We start from the raw sequence: 15,597 nt of genomic DNA, 5'->3' as shown, positions 1-15,597 counted from the left end.
AGATAGCCAGCTCTGCAATGGTGAGAGTGCAGAGCATCTGGTGTCCAGTCCTGAGAATTCCCAGTGCCAAGGAGCAGTGGTGTCTCACTAAAGCCACCCCACAGCCCCAGGCTCTGTATCCTGCGTGGTACATAATATCCTTTTATAAAATCCCTTTTCTGCTTAAGCCAGCCAGCATGGATTATGTTGCAATTAAGAACATTAAATAATACATGTACCACCTTGCCTCTGGAGGTTTGTAAAGTTCACTGCTTGGTCTCTTCCCCTGGGAATACTAGGATCCCCAGTGAAATCAAGGATCCCATTTCAGCTATACCACTCTCAGCATAAAGGATAAGAGCCACTGCAGCTCTCTTCGAGGGTATTGGCTCTGCCCATCGTGGTATTTCCCAGTGCCTTGGTAAAGGAATCATCTTCTAGTCCATGTTGGGGGATACAGTTAATGGATGGTGAGCAGGTTGCATATGATAAATCTATGTCAACCTTCTTGTCTACTAATTTTTTGATTCTTTACATTGTATCAAATTTTTCTGGTATCTTATTTTCATTCCTTATAGTCTATTATTGAGTATGGTTTCAGTAAGCCCCCTAAGAAAAGAATTAGAAATCCCAGATACTCAAGCTAGTATGTTGAATCAAACATCTTTGATAAATGCACCCGTATCTGTATTACGTTCCCCCAGAATGGAAAGCCAGTTTAGATGCTGGGTCACCAAAATGAATGACACTTATTCACTAAAGTCACCAATATTGATTCTCAAAGTGTTCATCGAAGAAGCTCGGAGGTTCTCCGAGCCCCTCTAGGAGTCAGGAACACAAGGCTCTGGGAACCATGTTCCACTTCAATCAGAAAAACTAAAATTCAACTACAGGCTTCCAGGTAAGCTTTCATTTGAGGAAGGGGTCAAAAGCTTAAAAAAATTGTAAAATCCCTGAAATAGATCATCTTTGAAGTCCACCTGGAAGACTTCATGTTTTTTCTAATTACCATGGGCTGGTTTGCTGTCCCTCATCGGAATCCTAAGGGGAACCTCCAGTAATGACTGGCTGTTTTAAGGTTCTTTTATCCCACATCCACTGGGCCTATCTGGAAGCCACATCTTTGTCTTCCTAGAGTGCACTATAACATACACATCTCTTGACAAGAGGCACAAGCTAGCAAACCTCAGTGGCAGGTAAGCAGGGTGGGTCAGTTCCTCCCAGGCCATGCAGCACACTCCATGGCCCCTGGATACTGGGCATGAGGTTGCCAAAAAAGAAGAAGAAGAAGAGGAAGGAGGAGGAGGGGAGGAGGAAGAGGAATTATTAATCTGTGGAGGGTAAGTTGTAGTAGAGAACATCCACCATGTGCTCCGTCCTGTGCTAGATTCAATGGGAAATTCAGGAGAGGGGAAGATAGCATCTCTCTATTCCTTCACTTCTTTAACTAGTCCCTATTTACTGAGTACCTCTTGTGCACAGGCACTATGCTCATGAAAACAAATCCGCCTCTCAAAGCACTTACCATCCCAGATACAAGAGCCTAGTAGAAACAAAACCCTTCCACATGAAACGACTAGAGAATACCAAAAGAATACAATAATGTGTTTACAGATTATAAATGGCCCTCACATTTGAAGGAAAAGGAGATGAGCAAGGGCTGAAACAGTCAAAAGTTTTCTAAAAAAAGAATGGAGTTTAGATTGCAAAGGTAAAAGATGAGAGTTTTCCAGGCAAGAGTGATATAAACCATACACTGTCCATGTATAGGGGTCCCTCCACTGCATGCGTTTATTTTGTCTTCCTCAGCTTGGCCGGTGCAACCCTACTGGCTAAAGTGCTGATGAGATCAAGGACTCTTCCAGCCCCATGAATCTGTGATCCAATAACCCTCAGGGAACTGCCGTTGCATCCTGGTAGCCAGTTAGTTTCATATGAGGAGACGAACCCTCTGATTCCTGGCTCCAGACTGTGTCTCCAAGACAGTGACTTTGAATGTGTGCAGCCTTCAGACCAGAGGAGTTGAGAGAGTACAGATGTCCTAACACAAACCCAACCCAACCCTTTGAGCCCTAGTAGTGGTGGGTCAGTAGCATCTTTTCAACCACAGGTTACATTAGCACCTGGCACACAGTAGGCATTAAGTATTTCTGAATGATAAGTTTGTAGAGGACAGGAACCACTTGGATGTTGCAACTACAAAGTGAATTTGGGGCCAGGCTGAAAGCCTCACATTCTGTTAAACATACGTGAAGGAGGCAGTCGTGTTTGAGAGCAGAGCTCTAGATTCAGGCTGGGGTCAAACTCAATGTTACCAGTTACCTGTACGAACCTTGAGCTTGGTCTCACCAACTGTAAGATAAGGATGGTGACAGTTCCCGTGAATGAGAATTCAATGACAAATTATCTAGTACAGTGCCCAACAAATACTAATGACAATTAGTATTGAGATTGATCGATGGTACTTGCAAATCACATGTTATTCAGGGGAAAAGTCAGCTTTGCTTACTTTTGCCTCAAACAGCTAATGAAAATGACTCAAAGTGACCACACATGCAAAGAATCAGACTGGCCCAGAAACCTCAAGAAACACACTCCCCCTAAAGATCATCCTCTTTTCAACAGGCTTTCTTTCATCTCTTGACTTCTCCCTCCTGTGTCTCTAGGCACCTCTTCTGTGACCATTTCCTCTAAGGTTCCAATCACCCTAAAATATTAAATAGAAATTATCAAAGTTGAAAGACACCATAGTGGTTGTCCAAGCCATACCTCATGATGCTAGTTATAACACTGTTGGCAGATAAACCCTTAACATGTGATTTTTTTTCCTCCAGGTGTCTGAGTTTTAAACTCGCAGTGGAATGAATCTCTACTGGAGAAATCTCAGGCCCGTAATGGCGATGATGATCACCCCCACCCAGTGTGCACGCAATCTGTGCCTCGTCCTGGGCACATCACAGGCATTATCTCATTTAATCCTCCCATTAACTCAAAGAAGCAGGTACTCTGATCATCCCCCTCCCCCATTTTCACAAGGAAACTGAGGCTCAGAGAGGAAAAGTACATTGTGCAGGTCACACAGCTAGAAAGTAAAGAGATATGATCTGAACCCAGGTTGGCTGACTGTTGTTAGGGCTTGATGCATTTAGATTTAATAAATCTCTAACTAATGGCTTATAGATTCTTATGTGGTTTAGCCAGACAAGAAGTGTCTATGAGGGCTGTCAGTGGGTGTCAAAAAGTCTGGGCCAGGTAGTAAATCCTTTTTGAGAAAATGACACCTTTGTGTACATACCTGAATGAGAGAGAGAGAGAGAGAGAGAAAAAGACAGAGCAGGGTGGTAGGGAGAGAGGGAACATCCCTGAGTTCTATATGTTAAGTGGAGAGAATAATATCTGCCTCTCAGGTGGTTGTGTGGTTTCTCAATAGATAGTAGTTACCATGACCAAAATTCCCAAAAAATGAGATAAAGTAACTGTTCTGTTGTGAGCTTCTGAGAAAAGGAATACATTGTTAATTCATGGCCTCCCATGTGCTGTTGAGACCGTTTGGGTAAAAAACCCAGAACTTACCTGGACAAATGCTGTTCTAAAAGTCCAGAACATTGTGTAGCCAGTCTTACCTTGACCTGCACTAGCACAGGCCATCTGTCCATCTGCCCCTCATGCTGTGTTCTTGTCCCTCTGTCTGGGGCCTGAAGCTCCTTTCCCCTCCCTCCCCAATATCACTGTGTGACAAGGGTGTCCTCAGACCCCTCCACTCAGACAAGCACTTGCTCTGCTTTCTCACAGGCCACCCCAGCCAGTAGCTGCAAAAGAGGTCACAGGTTTCCTAATCCTAAGAAGAGGCGGCCAGGGGTCTGGAGGGGGGTGGTAGGCAGTGGGCAGGGCTAGGATCATTTCCTTTTTTCCCTTTATCTGGAGGCAGAATGAAGTGGGATAAAGCAGAACCACTGGCAAACACATGAAAAAATAGATGAAGTCATAATACTGTTCCCATATCTGCAGAATATGACCTATTCTATAGGACTCTTCTTCCTAAGTGTACCCACATCTATTATTCCACTGATGGACAGACTTGCCAAGAATATTATTCCCATTTGACAAGTGGGGAAAGCAGAACAGAAAGTAAGACCATGCATCGAGGTGAAGCCAGAACCAAGACTTCAGTGTCCTTACCCAGCACCTTCCCCTGAGTCTCACTGATTCTGTGTCTCCAACCACCTACAGGAGAGGAGCCCGCACCTCCATTCCCAACACAAGGGCACACCAGGTCTGATCCTGGAAAAGATGCCAGCCAACCTGGTTTCTGAAAACTGACTCTTCTTCCAGCAGAGCAGCCCTTCACTTTTATCCAGGGGACGCCATCCATTCCTAAGAAGAACCTGGAGCCAATGGTCTCCCAAGAGGAATCAGCTTAAAAGGGACACAAATACAGCTCTGAGAAATCCCTGTCTGGAGAGCCAAGAGGTCCCAGGACTCCACTTCCAAGAAGGTTCTGTGCAACCTGGATTTGAATGGAATGCGTAAGTGAAGACTTCATTGGTTCTGTGTTGACACTCAATCAGGGATCACGTCAATTTTCTAAAATCACCGGGGAGTGGGAAATCGGTTAATAACCCCTTGGGAGTCCCATCCATAAAAGTTGTGAGTCTTTAACTAAATCCTCTTCTATGAGGATATAATGCAGCATCATTAAACTGGCCTGTGCCAAGCATTTCCCCTGCAAATGCACCAGCCCTGCTTCATCTGTCTTCAATCTGCCATGGACTCAGGCTCTGCCTTCTTAAGTGGGCTCAACTGTATTACAGGCTTCTGTGGTGATGTGGGGCTGCAGCGAAGCTCCATTTTATGTCCTTAAATATTCATAAGGAGCTTTGCAACATTAATATCTTAGATGGCTTACAAGAACACTTAAATACTGGCTCTTCACTCCCCTCCCGCCTCCCCAAAAGTCCCAGCCTGTTCTAATTTGTGTAATGCATTGGGCCATTTTAATAATTGTCCAGGGATTTATTTGGTGGTTCTGCTGCCCTGTCGCATAGGGTGTAATTATGACCCCAGCTTCTCTTACGCACTAATCCTGCTTGTTTCACTAGCAAAGAAGCCAAGATTGGAAAGGGCAAATGCAGGACAGGCTAATGCACAGGAATTAAGTTATGGGCCTCAGCCATTTCCCTCAACCTTCCCACTTTTCGTCCTCCAACATTGCTGCTGCTGAATGCAGAATGAGCCGCCGTGGTGGTGTCTGCAGGATGTTTTTAATTAAAGAATGTGTTTTATCAAAAGGAACAGATTCAAGAATGGGAGACCAAGGCCATCAATGAGTACCCAAATAAGAAACTTCTGGCACATACCACTCAGATACGAGAGGCTCAGAGACATGTCCTATCCTAAGGTGGCATGAAACTCACTTGTCATGGTTTTGCATAAAAGCTAAACCAAACAGAAGCTGCCAGCTTTAACTCAGGAAATGGGGGGACTCTGGGTATCTTAGAGCTCACTGAAATTTTCTGATATGATTCAAACTTCAGGGACTCAGGAGACAGTGAAATTAGGAGACAGTGCTATAAAGCTGAACATTTCTAAAGAGAAGTAGATACAGTGGGCTACAGGAGAGCCTGGCATGCTTTTGCATAAGGTCAGGTAATCTCACATCACTGATATTGCCTCATCACCTCTTGCCTCCAGCCCTAAGCTCAGGGCAAGAAAGAAGAGAAGAGATGAGGTTGGAATAGCAAGACATGCAGAATCCAGAAAAACCTGAGCACCAGCATGCTGGCCAAACCCATGAAGCTTACAGAGCTCCAACTCTGAATCATTTCAATAGTGAGATAAGCCAAACACACCTAAAAGAGTATTAAACCCCTTGGAGGTGAATAAACACATGCAAATTAATACAAAGCTGATGAAGAATGTCTATGCCCTAGGAATAAGCCCGTTGTCACCATCTACCATCCTTTCTAGGCAACAATTCAAGTTCAAAAGTCTGAAGCTGGCAAAGTTGTGTGCTGGCCTGGAGCCGTGGACCAAGCCTAAGCCTCATCTTCTCGTCCCTCTCTGCTCCTAACCCTTCCCTCCAACATGTTCCCCACGTGGCCTTTCCCTGGCAGGCAGTCCAGCCGCAGAGGCTATCAGGTCAACCCCATTTGATGTCCTAGGAATGTGAAGGCCTCCAGGTTCCTGGAGTGCTTTCTGTGAAAGCACAAGTTAGAAAAGGTTTCCTGGCAGAGGTGAGATTTGAACTGCACCAGGCTGGGCTAGTGAGGAGCATTCCAAAAACAAGAGTAGATCTGGACCATGGTAACCACCCCCCCCAAAAAAAAAAAAGGCAGGCCATGCTCTAGACGATTAATTGGTTTGCCTGTTGGGGAAGATATTTACCAGGAAGCTGTAGGAGATGAGGCTGAAAAGAAAGACTGAGGCCAGAACCTCGTCCTTAGATGATGGGGTAGCCAACTTTAGAAATCCAAACTCTGAAGACACCTGGTACCTTTTTTCCCAAAGAGATGAAATAGTCAAGAAAACTGATTAGTCTCTCTGCTTCCATTTCCACCAGCTGTCCTCTGTCTTCTTTCTAGGAGACATAATTGAAACAGCATGGAATAGTCACTCCACTCCATCTTAAGCTGTTCGTCTCCCCACATCCATGAATAAGAAGCTCTCTCTACCTGAGAGATTATCATGCATTACTTTTACTCACTCACATTCTCCCCTTTAGGCTCCTAAGAGCACAACAAGACGTCTCTATTTAGAGGAGAAAGCAGGTATCTCTTCTCCCACCACACCCCACCTCCAGACGAGGACCCCACCACAGGTGTATTAACCCCTCACTGGGCTTGCTGACATAATGAAATCACCCAGAACACTGCCTCTTTGCCACCAGCACTCAGAACAGGATGAGGTCAGATCCTACTCAGGGAGTCTAGCGAAAGCCACGCGGTGTTGAGAAGCCAGAAATCCTAACTCTACCATTACTTGGATGATGGTAGACAAACGGCTTCCCACCTAGGCCTCAGTTTCCCCATCTACAAAGTGTAGGGGTGGATCCTGACAATCTCCAAGGTACCTTTGTGATAAGACCTCATGTATATCCTCTGCAGCAGAGGCACTTTGCTGGAACATGGTGTCACCTGGTAGACAAATTCCCCACACAGGTTACAAAGATGGTTTTATAACCAAGGCCCCATTAACATGTAATTAATAATAGCATTCATCTCCATCTAATTCACAGAAGATTCTAAAACAGAAGAGAAGACTAACTGCTCCCACAACTGGCCCCTGCAGTCTCCTTGCTATCCAAGCACCAGGACCACGGACTTTCCCTGTCAGAACATGATTTACAGCACTCGGAACAGTTACACAAATTTCCATAAATATCCACAAATGCCCCAAACATCGAATTCCACGAGCGGAAGAGAGGGGAAGGGAGGGAGGGGATGCCGAGGACTGTGGGTGATGAGGCAGCTCTGGAGCTGGGCGGCACAGTGGCTCCCCCAACGTAGGGCATTAAAGCTAAATTTGACTAACCGTGAGCGGTTTGTCTTCTGTTGAGCACCTGGGTGCTAATTACATGCCTGGTTAATTCCGTAATGTACACACACTGCCGTGCGCCCGGCTCTCTCCCTCCCTCCACGCGATTAATGAGGGGAAGAAGGAGTTTGTTACAAACCTGTTTGTGGGGCTCTTTACACCTCCTGTGACAACGACCAAAAATGATCCAAACCACTTAGCGTGTGCTGTGCGTGGGGTGCACGATCGACAGTTAGCACACGGCCCCGCTCCCCCAGCGGCCAAGCCCGTGGGGCACAGTCAACGAAGGGGTGGCGAGTGTGGAAGAGGGAGGGGGCAAAGGTGCCATCTCAGTGGAACCTTTACATAAATTCCTCCACAGTGTCCTGACGTCACATCTTCCTTAGCAACTGTTCCCAAATGGCCATCCCGGACCGTTGGTTCCCCACGTTTTCAGGCCCACTGAAAGCTCTCTTGTCTCCCCACACCTCCCTCCAGATGCTGTGTGGGTCTGTCTTGTAGGGATTGAACTAGGTGTGCATCCCAGGGTCACAGCTGCCCCTGAGGGCAGGAGCCTGAAATTCTAAGGCCTCCTGAGCCCAAAACAAGGCAGAGACTCAAGAAGACAGGGATGGAGGGTACAGAAAGGAGGTTTGCCATGTGGAACAAAGGGGAATCTGGGAGTCTCCTAGACATCCAGACAACTTAAGCCTGCCACCCTTGATCCCATCATCGATAGAACAGGAGAGATGGCCCTCCTGCGGCCCCATACACCATGGGCTGCCCCTCTGTGCTCTTTTCCCCAACAAAACTTGCCTTGGTGTTGGCTATACCTTGTGCCATCCTTTTGAAAAGCTTGTAGAGGGGTTAGGATCCTACCATGTCCTTTAGCCCAGCCTGGCCCTCTAGAAACGTCCCTGGCTCCTGCCCTCACTCCCCCTCAGGAACAACCCTCACTTCTGGCCTCCTTAGGGGTGATCTGCTCACCCCAGGCCTGGCTGGGCATCCATGGAATGGGATGAACCCCAGCAGCAGACTGTTTTGCCTGTGTTCAGTTCAACAAGCACTTACTGAGAGCCTACCATGTGCTTTCAAGAGGCTTCAGTCAAGCTAGGCTGAAACAATCACAGCATCCACTGAGCATGTACATCCACATACATGGCCCAGTGGTGATGCAAAGAATCCAGCATTAACTGCAGAAGAGAGGGATGCTCAGGAACACTTCTCCAGCAGAGGAGAGATCTCAAGGAAGACCAGGAGTTGGCTGGACAGCCAGGGCAGCAATGGGGCAGCAGGAAGGACAGAGAACAGAATGTTCAAATGCGTGGAGATCCGAAAGCGTCCAAGACAACTTGAGGGTGACTCTCTTTTCCTACCTCTCCCTTCCTTCCCTCTCCTTCTTTCTGTCCCCCACCCTCCTTCTTCTCTCTCCCTACTTCCTTCACTAGTTCCCAGGGGGGCACTGCCAGAGACTCATGGCCAATGCAAACTCTCAGGGGACCCCCAACGTTGAACAACAGCCCCTGTTCACACCATGACATAGAAGACAGCCAGGCTGTGGCTCCTCCACATCTTCATCTGGTATTTCTCCCTCCGGGACCACTTATGACCAAATTAGCCACTGGTAAACCAGTGACCTGCAGGGCAGATGTACATCTTAAAAGAAAGAGAATGTGGGCTTCCCTGGTGGTGCAGTGGTTGAGGGTCCACCTGCCAATGCAGGGGACACGGGTTCGTGCCCCAGTCCGGGAAGATGCCACATGCAGCGGAGCGGCTGGGCCCGTGAGCCATGGCTGCTGAGCCTGCGCATCGGAGCCCGTGCTCCACCACGGGAGAGGTCACAAGAGTGAGAGACCCGCGTACCGCAAAGAAAAAAAAAAAAAGAAAGAGAATGTGATGATTTATAAAATGAATGTGTCTCTAATGGTGGAATTTCAGGCATCATGAATAGGCCCTTCTGAGAGCTGTTTTAGAGGATGGGAGCACCTCGTCGATTGCCCTTCAAACAATGACAGGGAGGCTGGACCAATTCAGATGCAGTGAATTGGGCAGAACTTTTTAGAGCATCTCATTACCTCAAAAGATCTCAAGGCCTTTGAAGAGCAAATTCTTCTCAAGATGAAAGATGGACGCTCTGGGATCTAATGTCTCTGGGCAATGATTGGAAGGAAGGTCTGGGTCTGGTTCAAAGCCAGGAGCCAGGTGGTCCTGCATGGCCTCCCAGGTCAGAAAGGGATTGGAGTCTGTGTTGGGCCCACCTTAGCCATTCACCTCGCCTTTGCTTCACATTGTCTCTGGGCCGGTTGTCCCATTCCACCGCCTCTCCCCTCCCTCTCCCCCAAACCTTGGTCCCTCTCTGTTTTATTAGGGACCTAGGGGTACCCCTGGGAAAAGTCCTCTACCTCCAGCTGTGGAATCACCCAATGATTTGGGGGATTCCCCTGTTGACATGCTGTGGCCTGAGCCCCTGGAGCAGACCAGCCTTTAGGTCACATCTCCTCAGTCTGCACCCTCTCCCAAGCTGCCCAGCCTCTGCTAGGCCAGGTGATGAACAGTGCTGGCGTGGCCTATCTCCATTTCCCAGAAAAGCAGAAGCTCTCCACCAAACCGCATGAACAGGGTTCCACCACAGTCACCCTCTGACAACTGAGAGCCTCGGCAACCACGCAGTGTTTAAAAAAAAAAAAAAAAAAAAAAGTCATCCCAGAGACCGCCTTGATTACATTATGGCTTGTTGCCAGGCTAATCTTTTAACAGGCCCACGACAGAACTCTGCCTGCAGCCGTCCCTGCCTGCTGCTGGGCGGCCCGATGGCCACCCGGCCATAGATCACGTCTGCAAGCCCATGGAGTTCATTATCTCCCTAATGCTGCTTCTTTTGTAGATCATTAGAAAGAAACTTGACCTGACCTGTGAACTCTGGAATTGATTGTTGCCTTGAAATGGTCAACAGCCCATTTTCTAATCAATGCACAGAATAATTTTATACATATTTAAATTATACATTAACTTTAATGTTTGTTGAATTTATCTACCACTATCCTCCTGTGCTTCTTTTACATGCGTTCGAACTCAGGAGGGTATATTTATCACTGGGTGGAAGGAAACGAGGGAGGTGGGGGGGAATCTAAGGCAAGACCAAGTGAAGGAGGAAACAGAAGTCCCAGGGCTGAGCCAGAGGGCTTGGAGGACTAGTTCTCCTGGAAAGTACGTGTGTATCTGAGAATATATGTGTGGGTATGTGTATGTGAAAGTGTGTGTATATGTGTGTAGGCATGAGAGAGTGATGTGTATGTGTATGAAAGTACATGCATATCTGAGAATATACGTGTGTATGTATGTGCACGTAGGTGTGTCTGAGAATATGTGTGTATAGATACGAGAGAGTGATGTATGTGGCCGAGTGTGTGTATGTGTATATATATAAGAGTACGTGTGTACCTGGGAAAATATATGTGTGGATGTGTGTGTGTTTTCTCTCCTGTGCACTTTCCCCTAACTTGTCAAGTGGTCCAGACACCTTGCCTGACGCCCAGTGCTGAGAGTTAGAATGAATCTCTTCCACTGATATACATCAAGGAGCTATGAATGTGGGAGCTTTGTCTGAAAAGGGTGGACTCAGACCATTACGGTTATCCTGAACGTGGCTTGAAATTTCTAGTACAGAAAGGGGTCCCCAAAGTGCTAAACTATCTGGAAGGAAAGCCAAAACTGCTAATGGTCTCCAAAGCAGAGGTTCTTAACCTGGTGTTCATCAACCTGAGACCTCTGTGGATCAATGAATCCCTTGACATGGAAGAAAGTGCACATGTGCATTTGTGCGCCCAGGGAGAGGCTTTGTCACATTCATTAGATTTCAAAAGGTTTATGACTGCAAATCAGATGATACTGATAACGTTTGCAGGGGCAAGGATTGCTTCTGGGCTCCCCCTGCATGTAGAATTTTCAGAAACAGCCTCAGCACCCCTGCCCTTGCTTCCATCTGGGGCAAGACTCACCATGGGTCTCTAACCTTGAGCCAAGAACACGCGATGGACAGCCACTCATACCCAGAGCAGAGCAACAAGCAAATAGCCTCTCAATTGACTCCCAGTTCAGAGTCTAGATCAGCATGCCCGAGCCGTCCTTCCCAACCAGACCTCCCAGAGTTTGGACACACCCAAGATTTACACTCTCTGCGTGCCCCTGTGGATAGGGTGTAAACAGATACAAGCAAACCTTCTAGAAACAATCCTTAAAATAGGTATGGCCGTCATATCAGTTATTTTACTTCTAAGAGTCTGAATTGGGAGACTGGGATTGACATATATACACTATTATGTATAAAATAGATTGCTAATAAGAACCTTCTGTATAAAAAATAAATAAATAAAATTCAAACAAAATAAAATAAAAACTTTTTTTTAAAAAAAGAAAAAATCGTGAAACTGCAAACAAAGGTTTGTGCACAGAGATGTTCTTCAGAGTATTCACTCCCAAGCAAACAACTGGAAACAACCTGCTGTCCAGCACGGGAGGAAGATCTAAAAAAATGCAGTGAATCCATGTGAAGGACTACTCTCCAGCCTTTAAAAAGCATGTTTACATTTATGAGCCATGTAACAAAATTAACTACCAATAATTTTAATTGCCCACCCTCTATGTTCTTAAAAGTATGTTTAATAGAAGTTTTAGTGACATGGAAAATACCTACAGTACAATTATACAGTAAAAGTATGATATGGTGAGATTTCAATTTTTTAATGCATAGAGAAAACAATAGAAGAAAAAATACAAAATAGTAATAATGATTTTCTGAGGTGGAGTGATTTTTTTTGGCCTTTTCATACATTTCTGTGCTAAGTTTCTGTTATAACATGCATTAATTTAGTTTTTTTTTAAAAAAGAGTAAAAGCTAAATTAAAAAAGAAATTCTGCTTTCCAATCCATTCACCACAAAAGTCATCCCTAACTCCAGACTCCAAACTCAAGGACTCCCCATTTCTGTTTCCTTCCTTCTTGGGAGCACTCCACAACTAAACTGTAATGCCACCAAGATTTGTATTCTCCCTTAGTGGTCTTCGAAATAAAATCAAAACAGTATTTACCAGGGCTTCCCTGGTGGTGCAGTGGTTGAGAGTCCACCTGCTGATGCAGGGAACACGGGTTCGTGCCCTGGTCTGGGAAAATCCCACATGCCATGGAGCGGCTGGGCCCGTGAGCCATGGTTGCTGAGCCTGCACGTCCAGAGCCTGTGCTCTGCAACGGGAGAAGCCACAACAGTGAGAGGCCCGCGTACCGAAAAAAAAAAAACAGTACTTACCTCCTCTATGCCTTCCTGTTTCCACACTCTTCCTTAACTCTCAGGATCCTTCCTCAGGCAATCTTTTATTTCCCCTTCGTCTGCTTACTAACAATAGCCTAATTCCTCATTTACAAATAAATGTCCAACTTAGATGAGAAAATATAACCTGGTTGCTCCTTCTATGTGGAAACAGAGGAGGGGGTTGGTCAGGGAAGGGAGAAAAAGGAAGTGGTGAGAAAGATCAGCTTTCCTCACGTCGGTTGCTACCTACTTTCCCAGGAAGATCAAGGTCATCTAATATGTACTGTCTTGACTTTCTTTTCTCTGTCTCAGAGACTCTGCATCATTATCATCCATCCTTCCATCCTCCCTCCTGTCTCGAAGGAAGACGTATTCTTTTACTTTGCCAAGGTGCACTGCTCCACCTGGACTATCGATCCCATCCCTTCCAGACCAACGCTAGATCAATCATCCCCAAGTTCTCTAGGATCTGTGATCTCGCCTCCCTAGGGCCTCGTTCCCCTTCTGCAGAGTCAGACTGCATGGAATTTCTCAGCTTCTGTCAGATCTCAATACCCATCTTTTGGGTGCCGCCTCCCTCACCCATAAAACCCCTCTCACTGGCATTGCCAGTGGCATCCCTGAACCCCGGGACTTCCCTCAGCCTTCACTCTCCTCCATCCCCATCACGACTCAAACCCCACCTCCCACCCTGACCCTTCTCCAGACTTTGGTCTCCTTGGACTCCCCTGTACAACCTTTGGTTCTTCACCTACCTCTCAGGCCACCTCTTTTCAGCTTCATCTACCAACTCCTTGTCTGTCTCCTCTCAATGGAAGTTCATCCCCAAGGTTCTGAAGCAGGTCCCTTCTCTTCTCCCTCAATCCACTTTCCCTGAGTGATCCTGTCAACCTCCACAGCTTCCGCTGTCATCTATATCACTCCCATATAAGAAGCTTTTTCAAGCAGAGAAGAGGGTGGAACTGAAGAGCTTCCAGAAAGGTAAGAGCCAGTATCTGCCACAGGGAAAAAAGGAGATGGGAGAGGAAAGAGAAGAGAGGGCCCAAGGTCAGCATTACTTACAGATTGAGATGGTGGCCAAAATAAGATGATTTCTGGGGTTTAAAATAGTTCTCCACCCCTCAACTGCTCCTCTAGGCCAATCAACATTACCATCTGAGTGTCCTCTCTTTAGCTGAAGGCTCTGAGTCTTCTTTTCACCATAGTGTACACATGTGGCTCCCATAGTGCAGTAAAAGGAAAGTGGACAAAGGAGTCAGGAGACCTGTCTGATCCCCAGCTCTGCCACCAACTGTGGTATGGTCTTCCTCTTCATTCGTGAAAACAGGTAATAATGTCAATCGGTGGGGGGGGCTGTTGGGAGTATTGTGACCAATTATTTGTTTACTCCTCTTTCCCCATCTTGGTCTCAGTTTCTTTATCTGTGAAATGGGGGTGACAGCACAGATCATTTATAAGCTCCTTTGAGCAACTCTCCTTTGACAGGATTTGGCCCCAGTCCTCTGCCTCACTTAGGAAGTGACTCCTGATGAGAGTTTAGAGGTCAATAAATAATACTCTCCTTCCCAGACGATGACTCAGAAGCAGCTGAGCCCACCAGAGGGAGAATCAGCTTCATTTGCCAGACTGGAAGGTGCAGCTTTAGATCTGTGACAATAGTGGCTTGTTACATTTCATTCCAGAAATCCAACCTCCTCTCCCATCTGGGAGACCACCACCCCAAGCCCAGCACGCAGCAGGCTCCTAACAAAAGTTTTATGGGCATATGGGAGAGCCGTGAAGTTCTCCAGTTTCCAGGCAGGACAGGTAGCAGAGCTGGAATTTGCCCACTGAATCCCTTGCTTAAGTTTCTTGCCACTGCACCGTGAAAGCCACATGTGTGACAGTGAGTAATACTTATTGTTCAAGCACCCCCAAAAGGGTGGGGCAGCCCTGGACTGAAGGTGCCTCATCAGGTCAGCCAGATCCTCACAAGCCCTCAGTCCAGAAGTCTGGGATAATAGTAGTTCATATTTATTGGGCACTGTTCTAGATGTTTTATATGCCTGAGCCCTTTTAATAATTATAATAGTCTTAAAAGGTAATTACAATTATAAATCTCATTTTTGAGATGAGGATACTAAGACACAGAGAAGTTACTTGTCCCAGATCATACATAAAACAAGTGTCAGAGACTAGGTACAAAGCCAGGCTGTCCCAACTCCAGAGCCCATGCCTAACCACCCTGCTCTCCTGCCTCCGCCACCTTCAGAGGGTCAGTCAGTCCACAGAAGGGGCATAGAGCACTTGAAGGCTCCATCCAACCTACTACTTCCCACACATCAGATACCCCCTGTGATGGCTAATTTTGTGTCAGCTTGCCTGGACGACCAGGTGCTCAGACATTTGGTCAAACATTATTCTGGGTGCATCTGGGAAGGGGTCTCTGGATGAGATTAGCAATTGAATCTGTAGACTGAGGAAAGCAGATTGCCCTCCCCAGCATGGGTGGGCCTCATCTAATCAATAGAAGACCTGAATAAAAGAAAAATGCTGAGTAAGAGGGAATTCCTCCTGCCTGCCTGCTTGGGCTAGAACATTGGTTTTCGTTGCTTTGTTTTGTCTTTTCTGACCTTTGTATTATGATTGAAGCATCAGTTCAGAGTTCAAGCAACAGCCTTGACCCCCCTGGTTCTCAGGCCTTCAGACTCAGACTGGAACTACACCATGAGCTCTCTCCTGGGTGCCCAGGTTGTCAACAGCAGATCTAGGGATCTGTCAGCCTCCCAAATCACATGAGCCAGTTCCTACTAAAAACCTCC

This window comes from Hyperoodon ampullatus, assembly GCF_949752795.1.
Source record: "Hyperoodon ampullatus genome assembly, chromosome: 13".
NCBI classification, from domain to species: Eukaryota; Metazoa; Chordata; class Mammalia; order Artiodactyla; family Ziphiidae; genus Hyperoodon; species Hyperoodon ampullatus.
This window is presented reverse-complemented; position numbering follows the sequence as displayed.